Here is a 12,796-nt window from a genome sequence, read left to right as displayed (position 1 = left end):
ATCAAAAGGAAGGCTCCCCTGTACACCAAGTTCAGCTTCCTTGACACTGACGTTCAGCTCACAGATTAGAGAAGGAAGCCAGGTCATTCTTTTCCTCTCAGGTTTCCTTCAAAACTGCTCAGCTGAAGGATTTCCAGCATTAATGTTGCTCCCTCCATCTCTTGTAACTTTATTTTTAAAAGGATAGAGATGTATTTACCACTCTCCCAACTGTACTTCTCATGTATGCCATAAGAAATCAAGAGGAGACGAGGTAGCTAGAAGGTAATAGCCCAAACATTGCAGCTTTAGGTTTCTAACCATTCCAGGGAGGCAGCTGTAGGTATGGTTGGAGGAATTCCAAGCACTCACTCTGCTTGAATACCACACAGCCCCCAGGCTCCAGAAACATGATACTCCAATTCTGATCATTAAAAAAAAAAAAGAAGAAGAAGAAGAAGGATTGTTAAACTGCTCATCCAGGCCTGCAGCTGGGGGTGACTCAGAGTGCAGAGCTGGAAAAATGCCCAGGTGGCAAGATTAGAAACTCATTTGTGTAGTTTATGTGGCCTTGCCAGGAGCCTCCGTTTTTTCCAAACCTCCTTCAGTTTATTAACTTTAAAAGCACTCCTTTCCTGTTGGGGATCTGGCATCGCTGCAGTGAGGCAGCTCTTTCTCCTTTTGCTTTAACAACACTTAAAGGCTTTCTTTCCTGTGCTTTCCTTTCTACTTGTGTGAGATCATCTGTGGAATTTTCAAATGTGCTCACCCTTTCTTTACCTTTTCATTTTATTCTTTGTCCAAGGGTTCAATTTAAATCCAAGTGCTTTTAAACTAACTGTATTCAGCAAGCCAACACTACCAGGAATATATGTTATGAAAGCAGGAAAAGAAAAGGCCTTCTTGTCATCAAAACCATAATAATTATGTGTCAAATGTAATTACTGCTCTGTGGGTAATACATCTAATACTAAGTGACAAAGTAAGCTGCCTACAGAAGTAGAAAGTAACTGGTGGCAGGATCAAATATGATATAAGACTAAACGTCGTGCTTAAATATTCTGTCTGCTAAATTTCTACCAGAAAAGTGAAAAAAAAGGTGTTTTTTTTCCCTCCTTTAAAATAGCTAATGTACTCAAACTTCTCAGTTCTCCCCACCTCCATACAGTGAATCACAGCTGCTTTAAAATAAGGAACACTGTGCTATAAATGTGAAGGAGCTCATCAAACAGAAAGGAATTGAGTGTGGGAATTTTGTCCTGTTGACCCATTATGTTTCCTCATTAAGTTCATACACACATTTGACTCACTTGATAAGAAATAAGCTTTCCATGTTTCTCTGCCTTCTTTAAAATACATAAATTAATGAGCAGCTGGTGAAGCTGACATGTGCCTGTGAATTTGAGGACTACTGATATGTGAAGTCATATTCTGAAGGAGGAAAAAAGTGCTATGTCAAGAACCAATATTATAACATGACAGCACGTGTCAGAAATTTGTCCATTTTGAAAAACGTCTTCTCTTCCCTAACACAGTTGCAAGTAGACTTAATAAAGTCTACCATATTAAGAAGAAACCAACACTTTAAAAAAAAAACCTTATATTTTGATAAAGTGCATTCCCAATTCTGAAAATAATCCACAATATCTGTGGTTTAGAGTTATACTGTGAATAAAATCAATTCACCTAATTGCTACCTAAATGAATAAGTGTTTACAGCATGGACATCTTTTACTACAATTACAATTATATATATGGGTGTCTTTACTGATTTGTGTTGGACTCCATAAATGTAAAATTAAGAATAATAGAAATAAAGGATTCAATGACTGTAGATTCTAGTCCTCAGTTTTTTATGGTTCTGTTGGATAATCAGAACAAAAGCATTTCTATATATTTTCATGTTATTTTCTTAGCAAGCTTTGATTTGCTTTGTATTTAAGTTTCAGGAACAGAATATTTCAGGAATATAAATATTTAATGAAATATTCATAAACTTTAGAGATATTTGAAGACAGAAAGATTGGAAGATTTTCAAAATATTTTTTCATTGAAATTCATCTCTTCTGTCTAAAACTTCTTTGTGAAATTTTAAAATTTCAAATACTCATTGAGCAACTTTAGCAGTTTTTAGCAAATAGAACTTGCACACATAAAATTAGACCGGAAGTGTAATTTTAAATATTTCACTGATCTTGTTAAACAATGTTCAGTCACAAGACTAAAATTATATTTTTTGTTAAAAACAGAGTTTGAAGGACATACTTCCAAATAAGGTATGGCCAAGAAATATTTTGTCTTTTTTTTTCCAAAGGAAAAACTTGGGATGGAGAAAAAAACATACACTGCTCACTTTTCACCATGTTTTGAAGGTTTAGCTTGAGTGATTTTTTCTTATCTCTTTTTACTTATTCTTTTTCCACATGTCAAAAACAAAGTAATATTTCTTTTTCTGTTTTTGTATGCTTTAAAATGTTATAGTAAAATCTGTTTCTTATATTAAGCTCAAATTTCTACCCCAGTATCAAGTGGGCCAAAAAGCAGACAACTCATTAACTTGCTTTTGTGTAGCGAATACATCCGATGATTACACACCATTCTGCTTTGTGAAAAAGCTTTTGGAACACATTTCATTGAAAGCGAGATTTCATACATATACAGAAACATATTTAACAGCATTTGCTATCAGTCCCAGAGCACAAGTGTTTCTCTTTAATTGTTATGATTTAAAACAACTGGATATTAGGAAGGTATTTCCACTAATCAAGCTCTCAGTTCTCCTGTGTTTGTTTCTAGAAGAGATAGAATCATAGAATAGCTCAGGTTGGAAAAGACCTTAAAGATCATCAAGCCTAACTGCAACCTAACCATACTACCCAAATTCTAACAACTCATTGCTAAATTATTTCCCTGAGCAAAGGACAAAAGATCTCACTTTTACCTCCTGTAAATAGCTAATTGGCACCAAATTTAATTTGTGAAAAATAGACACTAGAAGAGTTCAATATACAAGTGATCATGTCATAATGAAAAAGCAGTGGTAATTAACAAGATATTTCCTCAGTAGCAAAATTCATGTTAATTAATCAAATCTTTTGGAAATGCTCGTTACACATATTTTGAGTCTATGCAAGGATGCTTCCTCTAAATCAAAAGTGTTTTCCTAGTTCCACTGGGTATGTTACATAATACCAGCAGTGCTGTCTATATGTATAATTGTCAGTGCTAGAGGAATACAGGCCCAAAAGCATTCCCTGACTTTCTGCTGATAAATAAGACTGATGAAACGAATGGCTCAGAACTGCCAGGTTTGGTTACAGTTTCTGAAAAATTAAGTCAACATGAAAGAAATAATGTTTTCAAATGGTACTGTTCTCTGTAGACTGATACCCCAATTTATTAAACTCTACTTCTTGGGTCCCAGGTTCAAGCGCTACTTCTGCTCATCAGTCACCACTTGTTTCTTGAACTAAACAACACATCTGTAATTCTCAACTTGACTAGAATTAACTCCCCAAAGGAAAAAAAATATTTTAGATAGTTCTGACTGGCTTCTAAATTGGAAACACCTGTAAGAGTTATATCTTTTCCTGACATAAATTAGTGACAAGGAGTTCATAATAAGAGGTGCAGACAGAAAATAAAATAGTGTAATAAGTATTTCAGGTAACAGAAAAGAATTGTCATGACTGGGTGGGGAGGAGACAAGAATATGTGACCCCAGCCCATTGCTATTCTGTAACACTAAAATAGATGTTCGATACCCCTCTTGTGTTAACCAGAAAATGACTGCCTGAAGCAAGATCAAATGTCTCATTAGCACTCATAATTGCTACCATAAGTTGAAAACAGATAAAAGAATAAAGGATAATATTCAACAGTGGGATAAAAAAATTAACCCCATTTGTTCTATGCTGTGTGTTCTCCCTCAAATGGGGCCTCCCTCACAATTAAATTTAACAGACAAAGTTATTATAAACAGAATTCTAGAAAATTTCATCCTATTTTAAATAGTGTTCATAACTACAGTGGAAGATTCTTACCTATCAGTAATTATGCTAAAGCATACAATTTCTTCTTGAAAAACATTTTAATAAATAAATTCTCTACAAACTTGTAACAACAATTTAGCTAATCTGTCACTGCCACAATATCTGTATCTCTCATTTTCAGTGAGAAAAATATCTGCCTCAGCCAAGAGAAAAATAATGTCTTGCCAGAATTCTAGAATTCCACCTTGATTCCAGTTCATCAGGAAACTTATCCCTTAATATATCTAAACCTATGGACTGTGCTAGCCTATGAGAGCTTTTTTGACAATGCATGAAGAATAATACTGATTCATGGTTTAATTGCATAAATTTGATATAGGTTAGTTCTACCCAGTCACTCAGTACACAGAGTGAGAGATACCTACATGCAGTTGCTTGGCTACATGTAATAACTTCTCATGACAAGCATTCAGAATCAGAATGCTAATAAGGATTCATTTTAAGAAGCGATGTAAAAGAGCTAGTGCATAGTCTAGTTGTCCTACATGATACAATATAATACAGACTGGCAGACTGCATCTTTCAGGAAGAACAAAGTGATTGTTTGGTAAAGATATGGAAAAATACATGGACTAGTGATTCAGGGTGATGTTAATATTTTTTTCCATACCTGTATTGTTTTCAGCTATAAAAATTAGGAAGAAGATTTTGTTCAATACAATGGGAGTACTTACAGAAAAGTACAGTGCTCAGTACTGTGCACTGCTGTAAAAGAAAGGGGTTTTATAAAATCAGGAATCTCTTTCCTCCCCATTTATTATGGTATACTAACATACAGTATATTTTGATAAATGCAGATAAACTATAAAAGTGCTTAGCTTGCTGATATTACTTCATATGCACAAATACAATCATTTTATTCTACTGACTCAAATACGTAGGTGTTAGATGCATCTAACTGCAAGAAGAAATATCAGAAACTAATTTAATATTAGCATTTCTTCATGATTTCTCTGAATTCCACTTAAAAAAAAAAACAGGAAAAAAAAAGCAATACAGTCTTCAAATATCCACAATAAAGTGATATATAAGTAAAATTAAAGAATCACAATGAAGAAGTTCTATGAAATTCCAAGTACAATTGTTGTATTTAAGGATAATCTACCTATGCGCAAAAAGTAGACCATGTTCTTCCCATATGATTTCCTTGGTGAGAGTGGTATTTACATCCATGTTCTCTGAATTCATTCTGAAGCCCATTTCTCCTCCATCCATCCATCCATCCATCCATCCATCCATCCATCCATCCATCCATCAAACAAACAAACAAACAAATCCTTTGTAGCTGCTACAGCAGGAGTCAAATGTCCAAAGAAGGAATGGAAAACAGAAATCAGATTCCTTGGCAATTTTTTACTCAAGTGATTTATGAGCATAATGAGCTTCCAGAGGAAAAGGATAGGATCTATTGAAAAGGTCTTTATGGTCTGCTGGATTGATAATACCTTCTTGCTTTCACACTAAGAACTGAACATAAATGGATGCCATCATCAGAAAGTTTATTTTTGGCAAATCTTTTAAGAAGTGACTTGATAACAGAAGTATGAGAGTGATCTCAGCAAAGAAATTGTCTTCGTGATATTTACTTTGCTACACTTATTTTGGTTACACCAGGCAAGTGTTTTTTTCAAAGTGGACAAAATGAAGTGTTAAAAATATGTGAGGTGACTTATAATAATACTTTGTGAAACTGATTGCATTTACTTCACAGAATATTCACAATGTAAATGCAAAAATTACACCACATTTTAACTGGCCAGTACCATTTAATGACAGCTGTGAAAAATCCCCCAAGTTGATGAATGTGCTGGAGAAAATGCGCAACAGGTTCTCTAGAAGGCTGATGTTTTGCTCATTTCCCACTCTGGATGTATTGTTTATGTTTGTGGAACAAACTTAATGCATACTGTCAACAATGGGAAATTGTACTTTTACTATGCTTTGTATGCTGACTTACTCAAAGTTCATGCTTTCTATTCAAACAATATGTTTGTCTTTCCAATGGCAAATATTAGACTTTTAATTCCTTTATTTTATCTAAGATAATACAGCATATACAGTTTATAATATATTCCTTCTTTCTTTTATTTTTCTTCTTTTTCATTGATGTGTGATATTAGAATGCAAGCAGTTGATTATTTCCTTGGTGAAGCAATCTCTAGGAGATTACTTTCTGCTACTAAATTATCAGTCCAACACTATGTAAGTTCTGGGAAGTTCTACCACTAATCCACTTTATGAGCACTGGTAGCATTCCCTTGCCTTTGCAAGGGATCCCATTTCTTCCTCAGAAAAAAAAAAAAAGAGAGAAAAAAATCTCTTTTTAAAAGTTATTTTACTCTTAAAGGTGTTTAATAACTGAGGTTATAACTATGATTGATATTTAATATAATGGCAAGTAGCTTCAAAATTTTATTGAGAAAAATCCTCACCAAAGAGTTTGTCACAATTTCTAGAAGACAGATTGAACTTTTGTAATTCCTATGATGCCAAATCTCCATGTTAAAACATGTAGTTCAAAGGAGCATTTCTTCTGTTAACCTTTCAATAAAGCAAAACATACTCTATGGAGCTGGAGTTCTTGGGACATAAAGTCCCAGGGTACAATATAGTTAATAAATGAGAAAAATTATTCTTAAATCAAATGACGTTAATATAGATATGAATACATGTATAAGTAAACAAATTTATTCATAAAATCTAAAGTAAATTATTTTTAACATTTCTTTAAAAAAGACTGAGGTGAAGAAATTGAAGAAAAATTGCAGTTAGTTTACTTAAATGGAAGCCATAGAATCTTACAACCACGGAAAGTTTTTGGTGCGAAAGGATCCTAAAACTCATCTAATTCTGATCCCCTGACATGAGCAGGGACACCTTCCACTAGGTCAGGTTGACCAAAACCCCATCCCACCTGGCCTTGAATGCTTACAAGGATAAGGCATCCATAGGCAGTGAGCTTGATCCAGCTGCCCTATGGATCTTAACTCCCTCACTTCACAGCCTCTTCAGTCAAGGCTACCCTTGGTCTTCAGATTTGCCACAAGCCCTTCCATGTTGGTGAGAGTTCCTCTCCTCACTGAATCCTCTATCACCGCAAGAAGGAATTTATCAATTAAATCCAGGAACCTCCTGGAGGTTCCCATATCAGACCCATATCAATAGGATTCACTTTCCTTAAGCACCTCCCTTTCCTTTTACCTCCTGATAAAAGGATGGCTCCAAGTCTTATAATTACCATTGTCTTCCTCTTTTGGTGCAGCTGCTTAACTCTTACCACACCTCTTAGGTCTCCATCTGAAGTTTAATTTCTCTGTTCCCCGTGTAATTACGAGTAGCCTGTACACTTTCTTAGATGGAGTAAGGTTCATTCTCTTCCATATGGAACACAGAAATGCAGAATCACAAATTGTAGGGGTTGGAAGGGACCTCTGGAGATCATCTAGTCCAACTCTCCTACTAAAGTAGGTTCCTTACAGTAGATTACACAAGGAAGCATGCAGGAAGGTTTTGATTATCTCCAGAGTAGGAGACTCCAGAAGCCTGTTCCAGTGCTCTGTCATCCTCAAAGTGAAGAATTTTTCCCTCATGTTTGTATGGAGCTTCCTACGTTCCTGTTTGTACCCATTACCCCTTGTCCTGTCACTGGGCATCACCAAAAAGAATCTGGCCCCATTGTCTTGAATCCTGTCCATTAGATTTTTAAAACATGGATAAGATCCCCTTTCAGTCTTTTCTCCAGGCTGAACAATCCCAGGTCCTTTTCCTCATAAGGGAGATGCTTCAGGCCCCTAATAGTCTTTGTGGCCCTGCACTGGATTCTCTCTAGTAGTTTCCTGGCTTTTTTTTCTTTTTTGAACTGGGGAATCCTGAACTGGACGCAGTACTCTAGGTGTGGCCTCATGAGGGCAGAATAGACGTAAATGTCTTCTTGATACTGGAGGAATATCCTAGGTTCAGATGAATAGTAAACAACTCTATGAAATACAAAACTCTTTCCTCTCTATTTGGCATATTAATGGCATTCTTCAGTAGGAAATGTGTCTTCCTCTCTTAACAGATGCAAAACATATGTCTATAAATAAATTGCATAGGACACTGACACCTGAGCATCCTAGCTGTATTCAGCTTATTAATGGCTTGCAGCTGAGTACAGTTGCAGTAGCAATGCTCATCACTGTGTATTGTTGCTGTGTGGTGGCAACAGGATTATACATGATTACCAGTGATTTCCAACATTTCATTTTTAACATACCATACAAACATAAATGGAAAGACCTTGTAAAAAGTGATTTGTATCTCAGGCTGCCAACTAAACACTAACTATTCTTAATTAGTTCTTTTTTTTCCAGCTGTCTAAAGCACTAGTTTTTTCTGAAAGCAATTTCAAGATCAAACTCTTAAGTACAGTGACTAGTGCTAAACTTAAGTGATAAAACTGTTGCTTCTCTTTTCCATAAAGTAAATACAATCTGGAAATGAAAACGCTGATTTTACAAGACATCTATTCTTCTCCAGCCCATTTGGGAGAGAAAAAAATGATAGTGTGCATTATAGTTTCTACTCTCCTGCCGCTACTTAAAATTTCTAAAAACCTTTCTTGTACAATTCTTCAGAATAGTTATTCTATCAGCTCCCCTTTCAGCTATAATAAATACAACTTTAATAGTAAGATTTCTATATTCAATAAAAGTGGAATTAAAATATACATGTTGATTATTAACTGTATTTCCTTTAACGATTTTTTGTAATAATTTTTCCTCCCTCCTCTTCATCTCTTTAAAATTTCCTTTATGACAGGTCTGTGTATATAGAACAACCAAAACAAGACAGATGTCTATGAGGCTGTGTATCTGCTTTGCCCCTTAGATCCCCCCCTCTGCTGTGATATACAATGTGCTTCTAAAAGAAAAATAGCTACCATTTTTAACTCATTGTAGAACTGGCAAAATTAGATAAGAAAATAATAATCTCCCACTGTTGTTGCTTTTGCTGTTAAAAGACGTACTAATAACTACTAAATTTCAGTCCATTATGAAGCAAATTGCACAATATATTACACAAAAATACACATGCTGATACACAATCAGTTTGGTTTGATTAGTCACATGACTAATGAGATATAACTTAGGCTGTAAAACTAGAAGTTTCAGTTTCTTAGAAATCCTGAGCTCTGCTAGATTTCTTAGAAAAATTTCACATCTCTCTTCAAATGCAGAAAATTAATGTGATTTTTTCAAAGTAAACTGACTACGGAATTTTGAAAATGTTTGACACACATAAGTAATACAGACCCATGTCCTGCATTGGAGATAAACTTTTTTTTTTTTCATAGAGAGCCAATGGTCTTATCTTCATGGAGACACCATCTGAAAAAGAGAAGTACTACCTTGATGGACATTAAAAAATAAAATAAAATAAAATTCTGACACTAATCAGTATGATAAAATATTACTACCTTATTCTATTCTTAGTAGAATAGTAGTGTATTACATACACACAAAATTAAGTTAAACAGGAAGGCTTTTTTTTCAGAAAATCAGGAAAACAAATTCAGTTCTATAAATAGCGTAATCGTAAGTTATTCAAAACAATGGATCTTCCTTTCAACTAAAAAAAGTTTCTTAATGTCCCTTCTTGAGTACATTTGTAAGTCCCAATAAAGTCAACATTTGTCCTAAGGGAAAAAAATATCCTTTCATTGCATCTATGCTATTCGTGCTGTTTCTTTTACCTGTAAAAAAATATACTATGTGAGTATAAAGATAAATTATAGTAAATGAAGATACACAGTGCTCAACAACAAATTATTAACAGGAATTATAAGTACTGATAAATACTACTGGGACTGTTTCTTTATGAGTATGGGTTTTGTGCTCTGTGTGGAATTAATTCCCTATGTGCTTTAAGATTAAACACTGAAAAACATGGGGATATCAATTATTAAGTTTAAATAATCTTGTCCCACATAAAAACTGCAACTGGCCTCTCAAAAATAAAAACAAAATAGGGAAAGAATAGAGGGGTTCCCTTACTTCTTGGCCAAATTAATGTGTTTCTGTGTCCTGCTTGGGCTCAGAGTGCAGAAACCTGGGTTCAGCTGTCCAAGTGCTAATGTGAGACCCAGGAGAAAAGCTGCTTCGCTTGCATTGGCTTCGTGTGTGAACTTGGGCAGCAGACCTCTCCCTGCCAATAAAAAAAAAGAATAGCACTGGTCGAAAGCCAGTTCTTGCACTGATATTAATGTAAGGGTGCAGGATACTCAGACTGTATGAGGAACAGAGGGACAGGCACAGAGATTCAATTGTTTCTGTTCCTCAGTTGCCTCACACAGCTCTTAGTTGCTGAGTATAGCTGAAATATTCAAATAGATTTTCTTTTTTAAATTAGCCAACATAGTCAAAGCAACACTGCTTTTTCTACTCTCCTTACTGGTACCTCTCCAGAGTTTGCAGGCAAAGTGCAATTGCAAATGGATTGGGCACTCAGCCAGGATCCTATTTTGTTTACTTTTGCTTTTAAATATAATCAGGCTTCTTATAATAGAGAAAAAAAAATAGAGATAAAATTTTCTGTCCTAGAGTTTAGCACTTCGCATCACTACCTAACATAACTCAGTTATTTAAACATTGTTATTAGACAATAAATAATACCACTATCACATGAATAGCTATGGCTTTAGAAATAGGTTTATTCTCAAGCAGCTGACAAAACTATATAGCCATGATTAACTTGCTACTTATGGAAGTTGTTAAATCTGACCAAAAAAAGTAATTAACAAATGTTTGAAACAAATTTGCTTGGGCCTGATGGAAAAATATTTTCCTGTAAATATTTGATTCTCCATTTACCTCATAATATGTCCAGAAAAAAAAAAAAAAAAAAAAAAAGGATGGAAACTGGCCATTTTTCAGTGACCTTGTTTCCCTCTCTTAGAGGAAGACAGCTGACAGGTAGATATATGAACAGTTTGTTATTACAGATTCCAGATATTGTGATTATCTCTGACTCAACTTCTGGGGTTTTATCTAGAATTCCTGTGACAGGTCAAACAGCGTACTTAGTCCTTGTCTTTACCTCAGCAACCCCAGCTTAAAAATACACCTTACAGTAGTACACAACTGTTTCCAAAACTGCTACTTGAATGGTATAAATGATGGCAAGCTCAAGAGTTAGTATGTATAAAAATATGTTATGTCTCACAAGCTTACTTGTGTAGAAGTTATCATTCTGAATTTATCTATACTTTTTTTTTCAGTTTTCAGCTTTATTTGATATACTGGGTACAATAAATATTTGTTTTTCATTTTCATAGCTATAATAAACTATATTAGTTATACACTTTTGTGGAATATAAGGTAATACTACAAGATGTTTTTAAAACATCTTGGAAGAATCTAACTGATGAGGATAAGTGTTTACACATAAATTTCTTCTATGTTAGCCACTCTATTCACTGTAGAATAAAGTGTGTAACTCATATATTGTATAAAATTTATAAAGTCCTCTAAGTTCCTCTGAAAAAAAAAAGAGACAATTTCTAAGACATTATCAAAGTGTCTCTAAATCTTGAAGTTTCTTCATCTATTATGAGGTTATATTTCCTTGCCTTCTTTCAATTCAAAACTGTACTGATGTCATGTTCTTAGTTAATCATCTTTTCTGCATTAGCCCTTTTCCAAAGCTGAGTTATTCTCATCACCAGCTACAAGAAACAAATAAATATGATAGTAATAATAATAATAAAATATCATGAGCTTCTTAAAAATTGAGAGTCAAACATAAGCATGCCTCATTTCTGAATGTATTATACTAACCTAGAATGAGATCGGTTATAGCCACTTTACGTCCACTTTTACATCATTCACTTCCCCTGTACACAGCATAGAAGTTCTGGCAGAGATTTGCTGACTTTTTGCTTCCTTCCCATTCATGTCCATCTTCTGACCCCTTCCTATAGCAAGAGAACAGCTATCATTCTCCAGTTTCCTCTGGGAAAATCTTTCTAGCTGACATAGACATCAAGAGAATTGTGACACTGAGGTAAAGACATGAACTGTGCCAATTTTATTGTAAGACCGTGAGAAGAACGAGTGAGCAAGAGTCTTGCTATTTCTTCTTGTGTCTCAACACAGCATTGGTGTCCACTGCACTTAATTTCAGGAAAACAGGCCAACATCTTCTCCACCTTCAAATTCAAATGTCATGCTTCAAGTTAGAGCAAGAACCTAATTTGAGCTGTTTTTCTTCTGTGAGAAAGAGCCCTGGCTCTCTCCCTTCTCTATGTTATAATTTGTTGCTTTACAGTATCAGCACAACTGTTTCCTGAAAGGTGCACAAGTAAAGCAAAATGGGTGTTCAGCAGTGGTGGGAGGGAGGAGAGATAGAATCACAGAATGGCCTGGGTTGAAAAGGACCTAAAAGATCATTTAGTTTCAGCCCCCCTGCCATGGGCAGGGTTGCCAACCACTAGACCAGGCTGCCCAGAACTACATCCAGCCTGGCTTTATAATGCACAAATATATGTTACTTTTTTTTCCAGTTACAGTGGAACACAAGCATTGTAATATTGGATTTAAGGCACATGAAAGAAACAGAGAAGTGGCCTATTGCCAAAATAAAGTCATAGTTATTCAGAGATCTCTGCCCTTGTTGATGCTTTCTGATATCAACCTTGCTTCCAGTTGCTGCTCCAGAAACAGTTAAGATTTCTTTAAGTCTTGTGTCATATCTGCCACCTCCATGTGAGTCTCTCAGGTACCTCA

The 12,796-nt window shown here is 35.0% G+C and overlaps 1 long non-coding RNA gene across 1 annotated transcript in view; it reads right to left on the bottom strand.

The window, feature by feature from the left end:
* Nucleotides 1-5,511: 5,511 nt before the first annotated feature.
* LOC121110850 overlaps nucleotides 5,512-12,796 on the bottom strand; it is a 60,378-nt gene continuing 53,093 nt past the window's right edge. The window contains exons 8-10 of the long non-coding RNA XR_006939358.1: nucleotides 11,849-11,985; nucleotides 10,067-10,217; nucleotides 5,512-9,400 (exon numbers count right to left, since the gene is read on the bottom strand). This is a non-coding gene — a long non-coding RNA (uncharacterized LOC121110850). The remainder of the gene's footprint in view (nucleotides 9,401-10,066; nucleotides 10,218-11,848; nucleotides 11,986-12,796) is intronic.

This window comes from Gallus gallus, chromosome 5 (assembly GCF_016699485.2).
Source record: "Gallus gallus isolate bGalGal1 chromosome 5, bGalGal1.mat.broiler.GRCg7b, whole genome shotgun sequence".
Taxonomy (NCBI): Eukaryota; Metazoa; Chordata; class Aves; order Galliformes; family Phasianidae; genus Gallus; species Gallus gallus.
This window is presented reverse-complemented; position numbering and strand designations above follow the sequence as displayed.